This window comes from Microtus ochrogaster, chromosome 6 (genome assembly GCF_000317375.1).
Source record: "Microtus ochrogaster isolate Prairie Vole_2 chromosome 6, MicOch1.0, whole genome shotgun sequence".
Classification (NCBI taxonomy): Eukaryota; Metazoa; Chordata; class Mammalia; order Rodentia; family Cricetidae; genus Microtus; species Microtus ochrogaster.
This window is the reverse complement of record NC_022013.1, coordinates 9732071-9756408: the sequence shown is the minus strand read 5'-3', so window position 1 is coordinate 9756408 and position 24338 is coordinate 9732071.

Sequence of the window (24338 nt, the reverse complement as noted above, 5' to 3'; positions counted from 1 at the left end):
CCATCCATCCATCCATCTATCTATCTATCTATCTATCTATCTATCTATCTATCTATCTATCTATCTATCTATCATCTATCTATCTATCTTATAGTTCAACTGCATTCTCTCCCACCCTCCTCTCTTCCCATTCCCTTTTCCCGCCTAACCTTTCCCCACCTACCCTCTGCCACCTACCTCTCTCCCCCAATCTATCCCTTCTCCTTATTTAATCAGAAAGGGACAGGCCTTCCATAGACATAAGCAAAGCTTGGCTTATCAAGCTGTGGTAAGATTAAACACACACACACACACACACACACACACACACACACACACACACACACACAGTGTATTCAGGATGGGCAAGGTAACCCAGCGTGAAGAATATGTTTCCAAGAGCCAGGGACAGCCCCTTCTCCCATTTGCCAGGAGTGTCCCAGATATAGACCAAGCTAAACAACTGTCTCATATATGCAGAGGGCCTAGGTAGGTCCCATGCAGGCTCTCTAGTTGTTGGGTCAGACACTGTGAGTTCTCAGGAGTCAGGTTGTCCATTTCTGTGGGTTTTCCTGTAATGTCCCTAACCTCCCAGGCTCCTACAATCCATCCTCCTCCTCAGTAGGACTCCTGGAGCTCTGCCCAATGTTCGGCCATGGGTCTCTGAATCTGCCTCCATGGGTCACAGGATGAAGGTTTTCCAGTGACCATCTGGGCCGTCATCAATAAGATCTCAGGGTATATCCATTTCAGGCTATGCACCGCTGTCATCAGGAGTCTTAGCTGGGACCATTCTTGAAGACTTGTGGGAATTTCCCTTGCGCCGGCCTTCTACCCAACCCTGTAATGTCCCCTTTCCAGCCATCTCTTCCACACTCTCCCCCTCCACCCACCCTCTAACCAATCCCTCAAGCTCCCGTGCCCACTCGCCCCCAGTCCATCCAGCAAATTTTCACTCTTCCCCCTTCCCAGTGAGATCCATGCATCCCTCCTTGGTCCCTCCTTGATAGCTAGCCTCTCTAGGTCTGTGGGTTGTGGCATGGTTATCCTTTACTTCACAGTTAATATATACTGATGAGTGAGTACATACCATGTTTATCTTTCTGGGTCTGGGGTACCTCACTCAGGAAGATTTTTCTAGTTCCATAAGTTGCCTTCAAATTTTTTGATGACATTGCTTTTAATAGCTGACTAATATTCCATTGTGTAAATGGATCACATTTTCTTTATCCATTCTTTGGTTGAGAGACATCTATATTGTTTCCAGATTCTGGCTATTATAGACAAAGCTGGATGTAGTTGAACAATGTTCTTGTACTATTATTGAGCATCTTTGGGTATATACCCAAGAGTAGTATAGCTGGGCCTTGAGGTAAATCGATTCCAAATTTTCTGAGAAATAGTCATACTAATTTCCAAAGTGGCTGTACCAGTTTGCACTCCAACCAGCAATGGAGGTGTGTTCCCTTTAGCCCACAGCCTCTACAGAATAAGCTGTCATTTGTGTTTTTTATCTTAGACATTCTGACGGGTGCAAGAATCTCAGTCATTTTGATTTGCATTTGGATGATGAACATCTCTTTAAGTGTTTCTCTGTCATTTGAGATTCTTCTGTTGAGAATTCTCTGTTTAGGTTCAAACCCAACTTTTTACTTAGATTTTTTAATAAGTTTTTCAACAGTTTCTTGAGTTCTTTATATATTTTATAGATTAATCCTCTGTCATATGTGGGGTTGGTGAATATCTTTTCCCATTATATAGGCTGCTGTTTTATTCTATTGATGGTGTCCTTTGCCTTACAGAAGCTTTTTAATTTATGAAGTCCCATTTATTAAGTATCCTTCTCAGTGTCTGTGCTACTGGTGTTCTATTCAGAAAGTTGTCTTGTGCGGAAGAACAATTCTATATCTGTCAATTATGTTTTAACAAAATGCTGATTGGCCGATAGCTAGGCAGGAAGTATAGGTGGGAAAGCCAGACAGGAAGTAGAGGTGGGAAATAAGAACAAGAGTATTCCGGGAAGAAGAAAGCTCTTTCCACAGTCCTGCGCAGACTAGGGAAGAAGCAGGATGTGATCTGCCCCACTAATAAAGGTACTGAGCCATGTGGCTAACATAGAAAAGAAAAATGGGTAAATATAAGTTACAAGAGCTAATAAGAAGCCTGAGCTAATGGGCCAGTTTATAACCTAATGTAGATTCTCTATGTGATTTTCTTTGGGGGCTTACCAGCTGTGGGAACTGGGCAGGATATAAATCCCAAAGAGCAGGCCCCTTGTGTTACAGAATGGTACCCATGTGGATAACTGCATCCCTGATCTCAAGCTCTCCTAGAGAGCTATAGTAATAAAAACAGGCACACTGATCAATGGAATTGAACGGAAGACTCCGACATAAATCCACACACCTATGGGCACTTATTGACAAAGACGCCAAAACTATACAATGGAGAAAAGAAAGCAGCTTCAACAAATAGTCCTGTGGGATTTTTATTCCAGCACCTCAGTCCCCAAGTCATTCAGCAAGCCAGACTTACGACTCAGATAAGGAACTGCAAATCTGGGAGCAGTTACCCCCTACCACCATGTGTATTAGTTACTTTTCTGTTGTTGACATAAAACACCATGGCTGAAAGCAACTCATAAAAGAATTTCTTTTGACTTACAGTCCCAGAGGGATAAGAGTCTGCCATGACAGGCAACTCAGCTAAAGCTGAAAAGACATCTTTAACCAGAAGCAGGAAGCCTGACAAGGCTAAAACACTCAAAACCTGCATCTAAAACCTCCCCAGACAGCGCCATCTACTGAACACCAAATATTCAAATATCTGAGCCTCTGGTAGATAAGGAGATCAGGGGACAGATAGCTTCTCCTGCTTATTAAGAAATACATTATGGTGTCTGGACAGACATTAAAAGGCTTGGAAGCTATTGGGGATAGGCCCTCCCTCATAATCAGTCTTGGTCCCCATTTTCTGTTTCCTTGGCAACACCAGAAAGGGGAGTATCTGTATAGTTTTGTCTATCTGAAGATTTAAAAGGTGGGAGTATCTGGGCTTAGATGAGACCTGTGGTAATTTAACTGAGAATAGAGTTTTAAATATGAATGCATGGTCCCCAGTCAGTGGAAGGATTAGGAATTGTGGCCTTACTGTAGAAAGTGTATCACTGGAGGTGGGCTTTAAGATTTTAAGAGCCTACACCAGGCCCATTATGCACCCCCTCTTTCTCCCTCTCTCTCTTCCTTCCTCCCTCCCTCTCCATCTCCCTCCATCCTCCTTCTTCCCCACCCCAGTCTGCCTACTGCCTATGGACCAGGAGGTAGCTCTTAGCTACAGCTTCACCACCATGTCTGCCTGCTCCCATGCTCCCCATCATAAGGGCCCTGGACTATGGACCATCTGAAACTGTAACCCCCCCCCCAATTGAGTGCTTTCTGTTATGAGTTGCTTTGGTCGTGGTGTTTTGATACAGCGATAGAATGATAATGATAACTAAGACAAGGTCCATTAAGGAAAAGCTACTTTATCCTAGTCAAAAAGAAACAAATTAAAATCGTACCTTTGACCCTAGATGGAGAGTTGACATTTTCTCTCTCTTTTAAATTTAAAATGACTAATTTTTATAAGAATTTCATATTTGAGTATACTGTATTTACATCATTTCTACCCCTGATCAAATTCTTTCTGTGTTGTCCACACCACCACCATAGCCCTTTCAAATTTGGGTCTTCTTCTATAATTACACACACTACTTACCGAGTCTCGTTAGTGTTGCTCAGATGTACATTGCTTTAGCATTAACCACTGAGGCTTAGGAAAACTATCAAGAGTCTCACCCCAGGAGACCTGGCTCTCCCTCATCCAGCATTTCTTCTAGGAGTGGGCAATTGTGAACCTTTTCCCATTCATGGTAGCTGTCCAATGCTATGGTCTCTGCAGGTGTTGTATAGGTAGCCATATTGTTGAAAGTTCATAGGTGTAGCCATGTCCAGAAGGCACTATGTCATAACATTCCCCAGGGTTCTCTGGCTCTTACAGTTTTTCTGACCCCTTTTCCACCATGGTCGCTATGTTTTTGGTATTGGGATTTTGTTATAGATGTCCCATTTGGGGATGAACACTTCATGGTCACTTATTGTCTATATTTTGACCAGTTTTAGATTTCTATAACAATCTCTGTCTGCTGCAAAAATAATCACATTTGATGATAGATAAGAGCTATATTTTTCTATGGGTATAAGGATCAGTCTTTAGAAGACAGTCAGAACTTACATTAATTTAGCACAATGATAGTAATATGTTCTCTATGGGATTCTCCAACTACAGATTCAAGTTTATGGCACCAGTCAAGAGTTCCCTTCTACTGAGTGAGCTTTAAAGAATAACTATTGGTTATTCTCGTGATATTAGCGCCACTATTGCACAACTGGGTATATCTGACTGCACAGGTTGTTTTTGTAGTTCACATCATTAAACATGAATTGTATTGTTGATAACTTTCTCCCTGGTAGCCAGAATATCACTTTCTGACACTCTGAGACATAACAGTAAGAGGGAAGGCTTCCAGGTCAGTACCAGCCTTATTTCTCCAAATCCTATGACACAAGTATGTACATCTTCATCAACAAGGTCTTGACATCACATTCTGGCAGGCAATGACATTAGTCTGTATTGCTTTAAGTGTCCCTAAGATTCCCCACAACAGCAAGTCAAAGGGAGGTGTCTTTTGCCTGTCACTGGGCATTTTGTCATTTTGTTAGTCTATGACTCCTAGGGGAGCATTAACCCTCAAAATGAACTCTCTCTCTCTCTCTCTCTCTCTCTCTCTCTCTCTCTCTCTCTCTCTGTCTGTCTTTTTCTCTCTCTGTGTGTGTGTGTGTTGTGCTGTGTGTTTTAAAGAAATCTTGCAAGATAATAGGTTTCCCTAAAGATTTTCCAAGTGTCTTTAGTATTATTTACCCGTTCACTGTACCCTTTCTGCATTTCCTCCCTATTCCTCCAAATTTAAGTTCTCCTACCATTTTTCCCTTTACCCCTTCATTCTATGTTGTCTGAAATATCACATCCTATTTTGTTCTCCTTTAATAGTTAATCCAGATGGATCTGTCAGTCACCTGGCCAGGAGACCACCCTTCAGGAAGGCATATTTATCTGAAGGAAAAGGGAGGAATAATTATCTCCTTAATGAGATAATGTACTTACACCTCCCAATAACCCTTCCTTAATCCAGTTGCTTGAAGATTAATGCTGATTGCCCTCTTTAGTGAGTTCTGATCTTAAAAATGTAAATGTTCCTTTTCCTTTTTAACATTTTGGTCCTTTTAGATAGTAGCCAGACAGCTATGCAGGTTTTCCTTGACTCTGGGCTTTCTCACTGTCTCTTTGAAGAACTCTCTCAATTTCTACAGCTGCATGCTGACTTCCATGTCTAATTCAAATGATTTTCTCTTTGTCTTCTCCATCTCTTTCCTCCCAGCAGTCACTGGGGTTTTCAGCAGTTCACCCTGATGTGTCTCTCAAATTCTCATAAAATGGCCCTCAAGTTGCCTTCTGAGCTTGTTTTAATATCTTTAAATCAAAGATACTAAGAACTCATAGACGGGAACAGAGGTTTCCCTGTAACAGGATTTCCTGGGTGGCCACCAGCCTGGTGGCTTCTCCGCTGACTTCTCCTCTTGCCCACCTGTGAGATTAGAATCCCCTAGCCTTTTTGCACTGTGATTATTTTTTCCCTCAGCTCTGTCTCCGCTACCACTAGCTCCCCTCATTTCAGTAATCAAACACCGGTGTGGAGTGGATTTCTCCTAGAAGGAGACGTTATGAGCAGAGAAACGTGCACTGACTGGTGTGGTGTCTGCAGAAGGTTGGATGTGATTCAGTGGCCATGTTTTCGGAACGCTCCATCAATGACAGTTGGAAACATATGTTTTTTATAAATTTCTCATTCCTAAACAAAGCCTGACAGTAAAGCCCAGGGCTTTGATATTTATATAAGTTGTTAAGTGGTTCACTGGGGAAAGCACATTTCAATTAGCATGTCACTGCTCATCATGCTGGATTCAAGAGAGGTGTCCTGATTAAGACGGTTGTTGAACAATACATCAAAAAGTTGGGGCTTACTAAAAAGCTGCTCCTTTCAAGGTCACTCACATCACCTGATGCCTGGCTGAGTTTCCTGAGCTTTTACTTAAAAATTAAATGAGACATTCAAAATCCCACTTTAAATTGAATCGATTCAAAAAACTCATTCTATTTTGTTCCATAACTATTAGCCAAGCCCCTGGTAGGAGGAGGGTACAGGGCCAAGCGAGGCAGAAGGAGGCTACGAGGAAGGCCTGGGCTAGTCTTAACTTCTCTAGGGCTGTCACCTGGAGTGGCCCATGATGTAACAGATGCTGGGCATCGATATGTGGCACACGTGTGGAAGAGTGCATGTGCATGCCTGTGCATGGGCATCTCCACCTCAGATGCTGCCTTTCAAGTGTCTTCCCAAGTAGTCCTCCACTTTATTGAGACAGGCTCTCACTGAACCTGAGCGCTCCCATTCTTCTAGACTGGCCTGTCAGTCATCTAGACTGACCTGCCAATCATCTAGACTGGTCTGTCCTTGAGTCCAAAGCATCCTCCTGACTCCGCCTACCGGAGCTTAGATAACAAACGTACCACTATGGTCAGCTTTTTCCGTGGGTTTGGGGGCTTAAACTAGGGCCCTCAAACTCAAGGACTGTACCAACTGAGCCATTCTCCTAGTCCCCTGATATTTTAAAGCTACGTCTGATTGGGAGCTCTTCTGTGGGGATGGAGAAGTCATGAGCTATGATCAAAGCAAAATAAAATAAACTCCCTTGCTGTGGACTCACGGAACTACAGCTCTGCATCCTGCAAGCCAGAGGTTTTCTTTCTCAGAACTTCTTCTCTTCCATATTTTTAGGTCGAGATTATGTTCATAAGCTGTAGATAAAATTTACAGTCAGTCTTGCTGTGAGCTTTGTGTGTTACACACACACATACAACACATGTGTGTTTCCCTCTTTTATGTACTCTGCTGCCGCCCTTAGGACATTATATGTTAGGAAGTTTCCTGTTGGGCCCTGTTTCTGTTTTGTCCCTGTATCTTGTTAGCTCATACAGCTGTCCTTGAGATTGACGGTACAATTTTGTGCAATTCAATCCAGGGGAACATTCCAATCTCTCCCAGCCTGAAGAGTCCGGGAAAGACAAGAGCACCAAATTTGTTCCCCTTATCTACCCAGTTTAGTAGCTATTTGTCACCGTCAATTAGTCAAGGGTGAAATAATTAGCCGTGGCTTGAGTGAGAGGAGTAAAGTCTGATTGGCAGCAAGAGAAAAGAACAATCAGATCCTCTGAGGAGGAAATATGAGCTGAGTGGGCGGTGTGGTTATAGGACACAGGGCAGGCCTTCACCCAGAATACCTCTGAGTCACGGCTACCGCTCTGCCCTTTGTGACTCATTCCTTCAGACCAGCCTGGCCTTCTTTCTGGAGCTATTTTTAAAGCACCCCAGGGCCAAGAACGGGTAATGAAAATGCAATCAATATGCATGCCTTCTTTTCTTTTAATTACAATAACTCTTATTTTATGTATTATTGCTATTATGTGTGTGTGTGTGTGTGTGTGTGTGTGTGTGTGTGTGTGTGCATGCACGGGTGTTCTGTGAGTGTGGACTTGCGTGTGCCCTGGCATGTGTGTGGAGGTCATCAGAAGGTCATAAGAAGGTCATGCCCACCTTTAGGATGGAGCTCCCCATTCCAAATAAACTGATCAAGAAAACAGAGAGAGAGGTGTTCTGAGCGGCTGGTCTCTTAGTTGACTCCAGATCTAGCCGAGCTGACTAACAAAATTAAGTTTTGTACACGGTAAACAGATAAATATAAATATTCATTTATGTACATTCATATTACATATTAAGCATATCATCTGCATTCAATGCCAAGGGCTTATTTTGTAGCCAAGTAAATACCCAGAGAAAGATGGTTGACTTGCTCCTCTCTCATTTGCAGCTCCAGCGCAGAGTTCTGTATGATGGGCTGGCTCCCGGTCCTCGCCATCTTCCCAGGCCTTCTGCAGACCACTCTCAGCTTTGCAAAGACAACCTGAGTCCTGTAGTTTATTTCTCTCACTGTCTTTCCTGGCATCTCATTGTGTCCGAGCCCATCCCAATCAGGCCGTCTTTGTTGCTTGTCTTCATTACCTATTCATGAGCGCACGTTTTACCCTGTGGTCTCCATTTCACTTGATTTGACAGCAGCATTTAATCCCCAAATTCACATATCCTGGATGGAGGAGACCAAACTAGAGGAAAGCCACACAGCGGCAGAATGCTATTACGAGATCAAGAAAGGAAGTTTGGAGCCGGTGTGTTGGCTCAGTGGTTGAGAGTGGCCTCTGCATAATCATGAGAACTAGAGTTTGAACAGAAGCACTCACATTGCAAGCAGGACATCCTGCAAACACTCTACCTGTAAAAGTGTGCAGAGTCACATGTGCATATGGTCACACAAACAAATAAAATAAATCTCTATTTATAAAAGAAACAAACTTTTACTGTGTTAAGAGACTACCCTAGTTTCAGTTCTGTTGCCACAGCAAAATACCCTGGCAAAAAGCACCCTGTGGGAGAGAGGAGTTCATGAGTTTCACAGTTCCAGGTTATGGTGCATCAGAGCAAGGACATCACAGTGGCAGCAGCCTGAAGCAGCTGGTCACATCACATCCACGGAGCAGAGAAACAAAGGCGTAGATGTTGCTGGTCACATCATGTCCACCGAGCAGAGAAACGAATGCATAGATGCTTCTTTGCTTGCTTGGTTTCCATCCTGACACAGTCCAGGACCCCTGCCTAAGAAGTAGTACTGCCCGCAGTGGGCGGGGATTCCCCACATTCATTAGCATAAGCAAAACAGTATTCCTCAGACACGCCTCCAGATTAACCCAATGTAGACAGTCCCTCAATGAGCGAACTAGAATCCCAGGTGATTCTAGGCAATCAACCATCACGAAGACTAGACACAGACCTGAGAAATGGGTTGGTAGTATAGTGTTCACAACACTCTGCAGAGAACCTGAGAATCAGCTCCTTATGTGACACAGGGAACTTCAGAGATGGGATTTAGGTACAGACTATCGAACCTCGTCAAGTGGGGGAGTCCAGCTGATGTGCATATGTCCTCAAAATCAGAAAACTTAGGTACAGAGGAACTGTCTGACAGAGAGTTGGGTCCTCACAGAAAAACACTTCTGGTGTCCTGCTGACGTCGGGTCTATGAGGAAACGGCTGGGGTAGGACCAAGCAGGTAACAACCATCCCCTCTGGATGGAGCCAGCTCTTCAGAGGCTCCATCCTTCGCTTTCCCACTCTGTGAGCCAGTGTCCTATCACTGAGACAAAACGCCTGAGGAAGGCTAGCTTTAGGAGAAAGGGTTGAGGTTTCAGCCCACAGTCATTGTGGCCCTACCTCGGGGAGCACATGGTGAAGTTGTTTACTTTGAACCTGTGGGGAAGCAGAAAGAGAGGAGATGTTAGCACCCCAAATCCCATTCAAGAGCATGTAACCCAATTGTACCACTTTCTCCACTGAAGTCCGACCTCCCAAAGTTTCCACCTCTTCTCAGGTGGGAACAGAGTCTTAAATACATGAACCCCTATTAAACGGTGTTTATTGGGAGGCACATGTGCAGTAGTCAGAGCTCTTTTCACCATGTGCATCCCAGAGATAGAACTCGAGTGGCTAGGCTTGGAGGCAGTCCCCTTCATCTGCTATGCCCTATCACTAGCCCAGCTGGAGCTGCTGAGGGAGCATTTACTATCAGAGAGCAAAACCTACTGTCTATGACAGTCTCCAACTGAAACCCTCAGAATACGTTACATTTATAGAGTCTTCAAATGTCTCTGGTTCTCTGTGAAATTCTCCAAGCTATGTCATAAGACCCAAGGCCATGGCCAGCAGAATTGAACATTACCTTCATAAAGTAAAGCAGAACGCCCAGGGTTCTTCATTGAATTCACACTCAGAGGCTTTTCATTTCCAGGAATATTTGCACAGAGAGAGGTTTTGGGCTCTCTCTGCCCTTGTTAGCATTAATGATCAGCTTCATGAAGACTAGAGTCACCTAGGGATAAAAGTCTCAACTGTGTAATTGTCGTAATCAGGTTGGTCAGTGGATATACCTGTGGGATGCTGTCTTGGTTGCTAAGGGACCCCGGCCACTGTGAGCAGTACATTCCCTAGGCTGGTGGTCCACTGTGAGTGGTACATTCCCTAGGCTGGTGGTCCTGCACTTTATAAGAAAGGTTGCTGAGCGTGGGCCCGGGAGCTGGAGACTGAGTCAGCAAACAACATCTCTCCATCATTTCTCCTTCAAGTTCCTGCTTGAGCTCCTGTCCTGACTTTCCTCAGTGATGGACTATGACCTGGGGTAAAGCCAAATAAACCATTTCCTCCCCTAAGTTGCTTTTGGTCAGAGTGCGTTTTTGTTTGTTTTGTTTATTTTATGCTGTTTGTATTGTTGTTGCTGCTGCCGCCGCTGTTATTTTGTTTTAACAGCAATTGTAGAGAACAGGAGCACGGCCCTTCCTACCTTCTGGGGTTTTAATATGACTATTATAATAAAAAATCATTAACCCATGGGTTCCCTTTATTGTCTCAAAATGATTCACTGCGGTTCTATCATGTACCCAGACTTAGTTGTGAAAAAATGAGATGGTTAGAGGAAAGAACACCTGCAGTCTCTCCCCACCGGAGTGCTGCCTTTGCCTGGAGAAGTAGCTATGGTCATGGGTAACCATGACGACTGCTCTGGATAAGGAGTCAGAATGAGTTCTGGTCCAAGTGCGTGTGCGCCTCTCACAATCCTGGTGCACGCAGGGTTAGTTTAACTTCTGTGTGGGTGACTTGGGCTTTCTTGTATTTATGCCAGAAAAAGATCAAAAGGAAATATCAAAACCCAAATGGTGCTTTCCTGTGAGCGTGTCAGTAAGAATGAATGTCTTTTCTTTTTTGCTTGTGTACATTTTCCAACTGATTTTAATACAACATGGAAAACAAATAATATATTACTTTATGGTAACAAAAGGGCTGAAGAGACAGCTATGTTGATAAAGTGCTTGCCAAACAAGCTTGAGAGCCTGAGTTTGATGCCCAGAACTCAGGTGTGGTATTGCCTATTTATTTGTAACCTCAGCCCTGGCAAGGCTGGGGCTGGGAGAGGAGGAGACAAAGCAGAGGCAGGCAAATCTCTAGGGCTCACTGAGCAACCAGCCTAGGCGAATCAGAAAGTCTCAGGTTCCAGTGAAAGAGTGTCTCAAAAAACCAAGGTAGATGCCAAGAAACAAGACCTAAGACTGACCTGTGGCCTGAGAAACAACTCCTAGGACTGGCGTGTTTGTGTGTGTGTACATGTGTGTGTGTTTGTGCGTGTGTGCGTGTGTGCCACATATGCACACACACACACATGCACAAGCACACACATACCATGTACATCAAATAAAAAGAACATCTGCCCACATGGATGGTGGAAATTCTAGGTCTCTAATCCCTACAGTTAGCAGTCTCTCAAGAAAGGCATTCCTTCATACATAAAAGAACAAAGCTAAATTAAGCCCAGGACCGGTGGATCACCTGGGAAGGTTTTTAAGACACAGAGGGCTGCTATTCTTACCCAGAGCAAGGCTATAAATAACAGAGATACAAAATAAAGATACAAAGGTTCCAGGCTACCCTGGCCTCCCAGCCAACCCCCTCTGCCTTCCCCCCTTCCCCCCCACCAGTCATTCTGTTACACTTTGTATTTTGTGAATAAGTATGTTACCCCAAAGCTTATGATCTCCCTAAAATCCTGTTTCAGCTCTTACCAGAAATTCCTTTTGAAAGAAAGGAACAAACAGAAAGAACTAGTTCCCTTGTTCCTCAGCCGCCTTCACTGAGAGTTGTCCCTCCGATGTTCAGACTAACTTCTTGAAGCTGTGTGTTCTCCCAGAACATGAAATCGTGATCATCATGGCTGTGAACTGTGAAAGCTGGCAGGAGCTGCTGCAGCAAACACGTGCTCTCCAGGAATCCGGGCACTAATGTCAAGGTTTGCAGAAAGCCATGAATGCCAACCAGTGTTCTGACCGAAGCATGGGCTGTTGTGAAATCCATACCCAAGTGTCTTAAAGTCCTTCGTGCATGAAATAAATGTGTCCCTTATTTTATCATGACTTCTTAAAACACACACGTGGGGTCTTAAACACTTCCTCTGTTTTCTATAACAGCTATAAAAAGGGAGATTGAGGTGGTTTGATGTGGTGGAATTTTCTCACCATTCTTTTTGTCCATCCTTCTTCCCCAACACAGCAGGACATTATGGAGGAGTAAGAGAGGAAAATAAACCTCCGTCTTCCTGTGGCTGCTACCTTTACATGGGCCTATTCACCAAATTGAAAACTGAAGACTAAGTCCTGTCCTGCTAGTGGTTAGTGTGTGTGTGTGTGTGTGTGTGTGTGTGTGTGTGTACCAGAGGAATAATTGCAGGCATGTATTGCAATGCTCATTTGTTGCTGCTTCTGCTGTGTATTTTCTTTTTAAATGTGTGCTCTGAGGATTGAGGTCAACTCTGGAGGTTCTCAAGTAGAGGCCTTTACCAGCTGAGCTCTCTCCCCATCCCTCATAGTTTCTTATTAACGGAACTAGGCTGATTCTCTGAAGAGCTGAACTATGAACATTAGACTGAGCTAGCCCTTTTCTACTTTGCAAGTCACACTTTTAAATTGTTGTCTATTTTTGTGTGTGTGTGTGTGTGTGTGTGTGTGTGTGTGTGTGTGTGTGTACGGGCACATGTATGCCAGGATACACATCTCAAAGTCAAAGACAAACTCTCCAGAATTGGCTCTGTTTGTGAGCTCTGAGTGATTCAGGTCATCAGGTCTGTGTTCAGGAGCCTCTTTCTGTTGAACCACCTCTCTGGCCCTAGTTTACAAGGCTCTTGTTTCCTACCCATGGATATCTCTTCTTGCTCCTCTTAGGATATCATTGCCAATGTCAGCATCTACTTTCATCTTTCTGTATTGAGATACCATCTTAGATTCTCTCAGCTCTCACCTGGGAGGTTGCTGTTTTTGTTCTCCAAGATTCCTCCTTTCCCCTCTGAGAGGTATCAGACTGCCCCTGACCTCTAGGGACAAAGGCCATGGTGTATTAAGATTTCTAGGGTGGACTCCCTGCCCATTCCATAGCAACCTATTCAGGCTGAATTGATCATTGATGGTGGTATTTCATAGACTTATAATGTGTTTGATTTTGAATTCTTTTTCAATTGGTGTTAATTTTTTATTGACTTTTAATGAGCTCTACATTTTTCTCTGCTCCCCTCTCTGCCTCTTCCCTCCCCTTCCACCCTCTCCCAAAGTCCCCATGCTCCCAATTTACTCAGGAGACCTTGTCTTTTTTGATTTGCCATGTAGATTAGATCTATGTATGTCTCTCTAAGAGTCCTTATTGTTGTCAAGGTTCTCTGGGATTGTGATTTGTGGGCTGGTTTCCTTTGCTTTATGTTTAAAAAGCATATGAGTGAGTACATATGAATATTGTCTTTCTGGGTTTGGGTTACTTCACTTAAAATGATGTTTTCTACCTCCATCCATTTGCCTGCAAATTTCAAGATGTCATTATTTTTTTCTGCTGTGTAAGTACTCCATTGTGTAAATGTAACACATTTTTTTTTATCCATTCTTTGGTGGAGGGGCATTTAAGTTGTTTCCAGGCTCTGGCTGTAACCAACAATGCTGCTATGAACATAGTTGACCACATATCTTTGTGGTATAATTGAGTATCCTTTGGATATATACCCAAAAGTGGTATTGCTGGGTCTTGAGGAAGGTTGTTTCCTAATTTTCTGATATTCAAAGGGGCTGTACCAGCTTGCACTACCACCAGCAATGCAGAAGTGTTTCCTTCACCCCACAACCTCTCCAGCATAAGTTGTCATCAGTGTTTTGATCTTGGCCATTTTTACAGGTATAAGATGGAATCTCACAGTTGCTTTGATTTGTGTTTCTCTGATGACTAAGGATGTTGAGCATTTCCTTAAGTGTCTTTCAGCCATTTCAGATTCCTTTGTTGAGAGTTCTCTGTTTAGGTCTGTACTCCATTTTTTTATTGGATTATTTCTTCTTTTGATGGCCAATTTCTTGAGTTCTTTGTATATTTTGGATATGAAACTTCTGTCTGATGTGGGGTTGGTGAAGATCTTTTCCCATTCTGTAGGCTGTGGTTTTGTCTTGTTGACCATGTCCTTTGCTTTACAGAAGCTTTTCAGTTTCAGGAGGTCCCATTTATTAATTGTTTCTCTCATTGTCTGTGCTATTGGGAAGTGGTCTCCTGTGCCAATGCATTCAAGTGTACTTCCCATTTTCTCTTCTGTGAGGTTCAGTGTGACTGACTTTATGTTGAGGTCTTTGATCCATTTGGATTTGCATTTTGTGTATGGTGATAGATATGGATCTATTTTCATTCTTCCACATGTTGATATCCAGTTAAGCCATCATCATTTGTTAAACATGCTTTTTTTTTTCCATTTGATATTTTTGCTTCTTTGTCAAAAATCAGGAGGTCGTAGGTGTGTGGATTAAATCTATTTTGTTACATATTAGGACAGCTACACCAATTTGTTTCTTAGGTCTATTTGATTGGAATTTTTTTCCAATCCTTTACTCTGAGGCAATATCTATCTTTGAGGTTGAGGTGTGTTTCTTGCATGTAGCAGAAGGATGTATTCTGTTTTTATATCCAGTCTGTTAGCCTGTGTCTTTTTATAGGTGAGTTGAGTCCCTTTATATTAACGGATATTAATGATCAGTGATTGCTATCTCTTGTTAATTTAGTTTTCAACTGTTGGTGATGTTAATTTGTGTGCTTTTCCTTTCTTTGGGATTTGCTGCTGTGAGATCATCAATTGTCTGTGTTTTTGTTGATGTAGCCAACTTCCTTGGGTTGGAGTTTTCCTTCTAGTACTTTGTGCATGGTTGGGTTTGTGGCTAGGTTAAATCTGGTTTTGTAATGGAATATCTTGTTTTGTCCTTCTATGGTGATTGAAATTCTTGCTGGGTATAGTAGTCTGGACTGGCATCCGTGGCCTTTTAATGTCTGCATAGTGCTTGACCACGAATTTCTGGCTTTTATTGTCTCCAATGAGAAGTCAGGTGTAATTCTGATAGGTCTGACTTTATATGTTACTTGGCTTTTTTTTTTTTGCAGCTCTTAATATTCTTTCTTTATTCTGTACGTTTAATGTTTTGATTATTATGTGGCTAGGGTCCTTTTTTTTTATCCAGTCTTTCTGGTGTTCTGTATACTTCTTCTAACTCTATTATTCTTAGGTTTGGTCTTTTCATGGTGTCCCATATTTCCTGGATATTTTGTGTTAAGCTTTTGTGAGATTTAATGTTTTCTTTGACTGATGAGTCTACTTCCTCTATTGTATCTTCAGCACTTGAGATTCTCTCTTCCATCTCTTGTATTCTGCTATTTATGCTTGCATTTGTGGTTCCTGGTAGCTTTCTCATGATTTCTGTTTCTATAATTCCCTTGGATTGTGTTTTCTTTATTGTCTCTATTTTCAGTTTTCAAGTCTTGATTAGTTTCTTTCATATGTTTGATTTCTTTTTATTGGTTTTCTTTAAGGGATTTGCTGATCTCTTTCAATTTTTTGTTTGTCTTTTCCTTCATTTCTTTGAGGGAATTTCTCATTTCCTCTTTAAAAGTCTCAAACATTCTCCTGAAGTTATTTTTTAGGTCTTTTTCTTCTGCTTCCTCTGTATTTGGTTGTTCAAGTTTTGCTGTTGTAGGGTCTCTAGATTTTGCTGGTGTCATGTTGTTCTTTGTGGTGTTGCATGTGTTCTTACCCTGTCTACCCATCTTTTCCTCTTATTGGTGTGGTTGGGGCTGTCTGTGACTCTGGTGATTAATCTTCTAGGTGCCAGTGGATCCAAGGCTCAGATGGTTGCTCCTTGTGGTGCAGTCAGTGCCACCGTTCCAGCCACCTCATTGGTCACTCTGGAAGTTACTCAGTGCTTCCAGGGTTTGCTCTGCTCCCATAGAGTTTGCTAACTCAGGCCTGCTCTGGCCTAGGTTTCCAGTTCAGACCTGTTTCTGTAAATGTCCCTGGTCCAGATCTGCTTCTGCAGAGCTCCCTGGCTTGGGATTGGTCCTGCAAAGGTCTCTAGCTCTTATCTTCCCTCTCGGAGACCCAGACTCAGGTACCCCCAGACCTTCAGAGGACCTGGCTCAGGCCTACTCCCTCAGAGGTCCCAGATTCACTCCCAGACCCGCAGTGGTCTCTGGCCCACTTGCTCAACGGTTGCTCCCCTGTACCTACTCCTGTGGAGTTCGCTGTCTCAGGTCTGCTCTGCCCCAGGTCACTGGCTCAGTTCTGCCTCTTCAAATGTCCCTAGTCTGGATCTGTTCCTGCTCCAGTGGAGCTTTCAGTCTCAGGCCCACTCAGGCATAAGTTGCTGGCTCAGTCCTGCTTCCGCAGAACTTGCCACCTCACACCTACTCCTGCCTGGGTTGCTGGCCCAGTTCTGCTTCTGCAAGTGTCCCTGGTCTGGATCTGCTCCTGTTCCCATGGAGTTCACTGTCCCAGGTCCACTCAGGCCCAGGTCACTGACTCAGTCCTGCTCTTGTGGAGTTCGGAGTTCGCTGTCTCAGGCCTGCTCTGGCCCAGGTCACTGGCTCAGTCCTGCTACTGTGGAGTTCGGCCATCCCTGGCTCACTCCCAGTGGCAGTTAATTCTTTTTTTATTATTGCCAGTTTTGTCAAAGCCCCTACGTCATGCTCTGTGACCCTGTATAGAGTGGCGAACTGTATGGTTAAGAAGACCATGGCACGTGAGCTTCATTCCGTTTGCAGCTAACTGTATTGGTATCTCTCTTTAACCCAGGGCTTCTTTTACTACTTGCAATCCATTTTCCCTTTCACGCTAGATGCTTGCATGCTATCCTGGGTAGGTGTATAAAATGCAAGTTAAATGTTCTCAGGTGATGACTAAGAGGTTTATTTTTCTAATTCTTTGGTGTACATGGAGTTTTACCTTTTACCAAAGTTGAAAGCAAATCCACACACTAATGAGATGGATGTGCTTGTTGACATAAATGGCAACTGAGTATTTGACACAGCAGAGTGCAGCACACACTCTTGTTTTTCATAATTGATCTATATTTTAATTTGCTAATAGTCAATGCTGAGAATCCTATTTTGCATAAATTTGCAGTACAAAATGGCAGAAATATGTTTGAGGACATTTCAGAAATTGTTGGAAATTGTCTCAATCCCAATCCAAATTCATTTAACATTAAAAAATAGAGTAAAATCCAAATCAGCAACTCAAATAGGATTTTCAAATCAGACATTCTACCATAAAGCAGTCCAATGACATATGAATTTGATTGCCATATAAAGAGAAGTAATGGTAGAAAAATAAGGAAATTAAGATTGTTAGAACATTATAGTTCAACCTTATAACTACCTAGATCCAGAAATAAGGTTATGGGTTAGACCACTCCAATATCCAACCAATCTGTGATTACTGGAACACATACAGGGACTGGACCTGTAGACCCAAAACTGAAGGATTTCCACAACACAGAGCAACAACAGAATATCCAAGAAGAGTCCCAGTGAGGGCCCAGCATCAATACTGTAGCAGGAGCCAGAGGCCCAAACTAGACCAATGAGTCTGCAATGAACACTTACAGGTTAAGTGTCCATTGGACAAAGGAATTTACCGTGTTGCTCACTATGTCACACTACAGCTTCATATCTAGGGCTTGGGGCAGAGGTTGCAAGGGCAGAAAGCAGATACTCAAGGATGGGAAATGAATGTGGTCCTGATGCATGATGTGAAAGACACAAAAAATAAATAAAAAGAATGTTTTTTTTGACTGTCTATTAATCCATAATTTTTAATTATACATTACATTTTTAAATGAGCTATATAAACATAATACAATATAACAATAGTAGAAATATACATGTAACATAATTGACCTAAAATTTGTATCAATAAACTAAAGTGCATACCAATGTAAAGTGTTCATTTCTATATCATATCCCCCTTTTTTTTTCTTTAGAAAGATCTTAACTGTGACCATTAACCATTTATAATCAGTCCCCTTTAAGTGAAAACAAACATTTATAAACAATATTTGGGAATTTGGACATAGTTTTTTAGACTACTTCCTGCTGATTGGGGACACTGTTTTTCAGGTCTTTCATGGAGTATCCTGTGTTGTTGGTCCATCTCAGCCAGCAATTCTGAAGCTGTCATGTATGTGGGATCACCTGGCCCATCACTTCAGGAGGTCTTGTTTGATCAAACCATATTATTCAGTAAAGAATCCACAGCTTTCTGTTCTCTGTAAAGTTTTGGCATCTTTCTCCTTCAGCAGCTACATGGCATTCAAGATGTTACTATTTTGTAATCCTATATCAAACAGTCATGCCATTGACTTGATGGTTTCAATCATTTTATCCATATGATGATTCAACTTGGTTATGTTTTGTTTGGGTTCCATAAAGTCAACGAGGTGCTCAAAAAAAAAAAAAAAGACACAAACCGAGTGGTGGTGATGCATACCTTTAATCCCAGCACTCAGGAAGACATAAGACAGAAACCCTGTCTTGAAAAACCAAACGCAGACACAATAGAATTAGAGAAATATCACTGCTAGATAAATTAGACCCAACTGCAAAATGTTGGTTGGTTCTTCTTGTGTGGGTATTCTCTGTTTGTTTGTTTTTTCTGTTTTTGTGCCCCCCCAGACCTGGTTTCTGTGTAGTTTTGGAGCCTGTCTTGGAACTAGCTCTCGTAGACCAGGTTGGCCTTGAACTCACAGAAATCCACCTGTCTCTGCCTCCCAAGTGAAAAAGAATGTTAAAAAAAAAAAAAACTACTGTGGTTCAGGGCTGGAGAGATACTTAGTGGTTAAAAGCACATACTCCTCCTGATGATTGGTTCCATCCCTGAAAATGCATTTGTAGGAGACATTCTAAGTTTTAATATACAACAGATCACAATATTATATGACATAAAGAACAAGACTCCCATATCTTAAATTTGTGTTTCCTTCTTTCCTTCCTCCCTTCCTTCTTTTGGGGGATCACTTAAATACTCTGGGGAGTTGTCCTGATCCCAGCCCCTGGGAGGGTTCAGGACCTGGCCTGCTGGGATTTGGAGTCCAGACCAGACCTGGGGGCTGGGATAGATGTTAGATGCGAGGGGTAGGGGCCTATGCTCCCAACTTGACACTTTCTTTCTTTCTTCTTTCTTTTGTGAGCATGCAAACCAGCCCTCATGTGGAGGTAGGAGGACAGCTTACAGGAGTCAGTTCTTCCCTTTCTCCATGTTGGTCTTGGGAATAAAGCTAAAGCAATCAGACTTGGCAGCAAGCCTTCACCCTCCAAGTCATCTCATCAACCCATATTTTTGTGGAAAAAATTACTTGTATTTGTCTTAAAGAAATGGAAATATTAGAATTTCCTGATTGTTGGTTCTGGGGAGATGACTCAGTCAGTAGAAAGCACTGGCTGCACAATTGTGAGGACCCGAACTCTGGTCCATAGCACCCCTATGTGCTATGGACATATGTGTGAGATCATATGCTCTAGGAACCTGAGCATTCGGAATTGTAGAGGCAGAAAGATCACCGGGGTTCACTGGCCAGCGGGCACCCCTGAAAAATGGCAAATTCTGGAGTCAGGGAAAGACTTTGTCTCAGGAAATAAGGTGGAGAGTACTAGAGGCCCCCACAAGATCTTACTTTTGTCTATCACTCTTGTCTTCACACACACAAACACACACACACACACACACACACACACACACACACACACACACTCGCTCACAGATCTCCTGACATCTTACCATTTTTCTTACCTTAACTCTAAGCTTGTTCCTTTTCTTCACTAGATAGGTTATTCTATGTGTAGCCTAACAAGTCTTTACAGCTCGGAGGTGAACTTTCCTCTTAGGTTGGAATATATATATATATATATATATATATATATATATGGTCCTCTCCACTCTTGGTGAAACTGCAAGGACAGCTATCATTTTTTATAATAGTTCATAAATTTGTTTATTTCTCTTCAAACAGAATAGTAATCCAGGTTTGAGATCAACATGTAGACAGCTACCTAATAGAGAAACCGAGTCATATAGGGTGATGCACACTTTTAATCCTGTTAGGTCCAAAGTGGGTCCCAAAATGGCACCTTTGCTGACAATGTCCTAAACAGAAGGATTTGGCTGGGTAAACAGAGGGATTGTTACTGTGTATCCAGAAGCCAAAATTCACCATTCCTCAGGAATCTTGTAAAGCAGGTTTCTGTTTACCAGGAAAATTGCTACCTCCTGTGTCTGTCCCAACAGTCAATTCCCTTGGGCAAGGGCATCTAATTCCCAGTTAGCACAAACAGTCTGCTTCTGCTCAAGATCTCCATCCTGTTGACAGCATATTCTGTCCTCTCTCCCCAAGGCTGTTGGTAGTTTGTTCCCCCAATAAACTTTTCTTTCTATGCAAGGAGTGAGTGATCCTGTTGGGTAGTGCCACTGCACTGTCACCTACAGACCCCAGTGCTCAGAGGCAGAGGCCGGTGGGTCTCTATGAGTTTAAAGGCAGCTTGATACTGTCTTTTTTTTTTTTTTTTGACACAAGGTTTCTCTGTAGCTTTGGAGGCTGACCTGGAACTAGCTCTTGTAGACCAGGTTGGCCATGAACTCACAGAGATTCACCTGCCTCTGCCTCCCAAGAGCTGAGATTAAAGGCATGCGCCACCACTGCCCAGCTCGCTTGACCCTGTCTTTAAAAATAAGTATAAGGGTCTGTGGGAAGGGAAAATGAGCTAAGGAACTGTTGGAGATGGGTAACTGGTTGAAGATGAGGTAGGTATGAGAAGAAAGTACTTGCAAGTGTTGCCAGTGTTGGTCTCATGCTAGGCTGTCCACTTTTCTTCATAAATGGACCCATTCCTGCCCTGATTTCCCTTAATGACGTATTGACTGGAAGTGTAAACCAAATGAACCATCCCCTCCTCGAGTTGCTCTTATCAGTGCTTTCTGTTGTTGCTGGTGTTGTTTCCATGGCACCAAAAGAGGGAAACCAAGAGAACACTGTGTCCAGCTCTGATGAATTCTTTCAGCAAATGCCTATGGAGTTTCTGCTATTTGGTGTTTTGTTGGGCACAATAAAAGTAAAAACCATGGTACCTATATTCATGCAGTCTGAAACAGGATCAAATGAACAAATGTTATAGGAGGGAAGGCTATGAATGTACTTATTTTTCATTTACTAATGTTCATTTCTCCCACTGTGGTTAGCATTAGGAGAACCACAGCAACTTACTCATAGGGTTTGTTTTGGTTGATGTTCTGTTGCAGGGATTCAAACCTAAGGCCTTCTGCATGGTAGGCAAGCACTCTACCACGAAATTCTACCCACTCACCACTCTAAATGGGTCTTCTGAAAACAAAACAAAAAAAAATTGTGTGTGTGTGCGCGTTCATGCGCACGTGAGCATCTCTATCTACTGCAAAAACAAGCATCTTGGATGAGAGCTGAGATCTACTCTAGTCTAGGGGTGTAGAAATAAGGCTATAAATGGTAATTTGAGAAGATATAAATTTAGCAAAGTGATAGTAGGTTCTGCCTCAAGCCTATGACTTCCCCATGCTGATCAGACTCAGTAGGTTTGAAAAAAAAAAAGGAAGATATGAAGTATGGAGAGGGATTTGGAAGGGATCTGGGAGCAGATGGAAAGGTGTGAGGGCATGATCAAAATACTTTGTACACATGTATGAAATTCTCAAAGAATAAGCAAAAATACTTTTAAATATTATTTGATAGGGTCTCACCATGTCATATATGCTGATGTCAAACTCACGGCAATATTTCTGTCTCAGCCTCCTAAATTCTTACATTACAAACCTGTGTCCCCATGCCCAGTTACTTATGTGTCTGGTTTTTGTTTTTCTAGCTCTACGATGGAACTCAAATCCTAGGACGTGCTAGCTGTTGTTGAAGGACGCGAGTCAAAGAATCCCAGACTAACTCCAAGATATTGCGATTATATTTTCTTTATTATAGGGGGCAAGCTCACAAAACTGGGACAAGAAGTCTAACCTCAGCTGTGTAGCCTGGAAACCACAAAGAGAGAACCCTGGGTGGGCAGGCAGTTTTCTCCTGGTACCCAAAAGGTCACGCCCTAACCTTGTCCAACCTCTTAGAGATCATTGACTGACAGAGATACCCCATCGAGCTGTGATGTTCATCTTGCCTGTTAACTTGCTTGGATCTAGAACCAACTAAGAGCCACGTCTCTGGATGGGTCTCTGCGGGCATTTCCAGGAAGGGTTAACTGAGTGGGAAAGACCTGGCTCTGCAGAAAGCAGCAGTTCAGATATCCACAAATAGGTCCAAACAGAAAACAAGTTGCTTGTTTGCCTCATACATGTGCGTGCATCCATTTAGCCGTTGCTGCTGCCATCAGAACCCAACTTCTCCAGCCTTTGTACAAAGAATTAGAGACCAACAGACATCCTGGAATCTTTCAGATCCTCAGGACCATAGAGGGGCTGCTGAAGCATTTAACCTAGTCAACTGAGCAGCCACTGGGCCTTTAGCCTCTCCAGCACAGAGATAGCCACTTATGGACTGTGCAGTCCACATTGTGAAAGTCAATCTAATAAATTCTCTTTGCGGTGTTTGTTCATTCTAGGCTCGTGTTTTACTGCCAAGTGACATCTCCAGCCTGCATGGGTCTTCTTAATGTGGAGTGGCTTCCTTTGGTAAAGGCACATTTTATAAAGACAAAAAGCATACAGCAATGGTATGATTTACATGCTCAGCATAGGGAATGCACGTACAGGGTAACCTCCTGACTTGGGCATCACAAAAGTTGTTCCAGAGATGGCGGGTGGAGGGGTGGGGCACAGAAAATCTACTAAAAAGGCAGTCCTACCACACAAAGTAGGCAGAGAATGAAAACACAAGCTGACTGTGGAACTTTGAAGACGAATTATTGCCATAAGATTTTTAATCATGTCAAATCTTGGTTGGTGTGGAAACCACAGCCCTTGCCCTGATGTCATTAACACCAGTTCTTCACTGGTAGAGACAAGCCCCAGGCCACTGTGTACCACTAACTCTGGACCGAAAGCTTATGCGAAGGTTAGTCATAGACTCAGAGGTATTTATTTACTTAAACATTTAAAAAATTATGTGTATATGAATATATCTGTTTTGAGTGTCTATATGTCCTTGTGTGTGTGTGTGTGTGTGTGAGAGAGAGAGAGAGAGAGAGAGAGAGAGAGAGAGAGAGAGAGAGAGAGAGTTTGTGCAGGTGTCTTTTAGACCAGAAGAGGAATTTACAAGTAACCGTGATCAGTGTAAGATGGGTTCTTAGAAGCAAACTTTGGTCCTCTGCAAGAGCAGCAGCCCGTACCAACTGTTGGTCCATCTGTCTAGGCCTAACTCAGGAGTATTTCGTTAGCTTTATTTCATGAAAAGGTGTGAGTGTCAAGGCTGACTGCTCATTTTTATTTGACATAAGGCAGAACTCTTTTGATGGGACCTCTTTCCCTTAGTTTTGACTCCTAAGTAACTTTATTCCCCTGGTTCTCTGGAGAGCGACGTAGGTATATTGACAAAGCACATAAACCCCATCCGCCTGAGTCAAGGTTTGGTTTCTGTTCTTTCTTCAATTATAAGTAGTGATCTCAGGGGAGACTGGGGCTCAGAAGACAGATAGGATTTATCTAACTGCTGCCAGAATGTAATTTAAAATCAGTCCAAGAGGAAAAGAGTCTTCCCAAATATTCCCGGAATGGGACAAGGAGTTGTAGCGAGGCTCGTCAGGGCCAGCCTGGAAGGGTATTTCTGCTGACCACCTTTGGGAGACTTTTAAGAAAGCAACTAAGATTGGGAATATGGCTCAGTCAATAAAGTACTTGCCTTGCAAGCATGAGGATCTGAATTCCATCCCCAGAACCCATGTACAAAAGAAAAAGAAAAAAAAAGCTGGTCACAATGCATGCCCTTATGATCCCAGTGTTAGGGAGGCAGAAGCTCGTCGGTCGGTCAGCCAACCTAGCTGAATTGACAACCTTATCTCAAAATAAAAATTAAAATGAAAAGTAAAGGTGGGCAACACCTAAGGAGCGGCATGTTACATATTGACATATGAGGCTGTCTTTCCATTCTGCATGCACACACAGGCATACTTACCCACACACACAAATACATGCGATCTCTCTCTCTCTCTCTCTCTCTCTCTCTCTCTCTCTCTCTCTCTCTCCCCCCCCTCT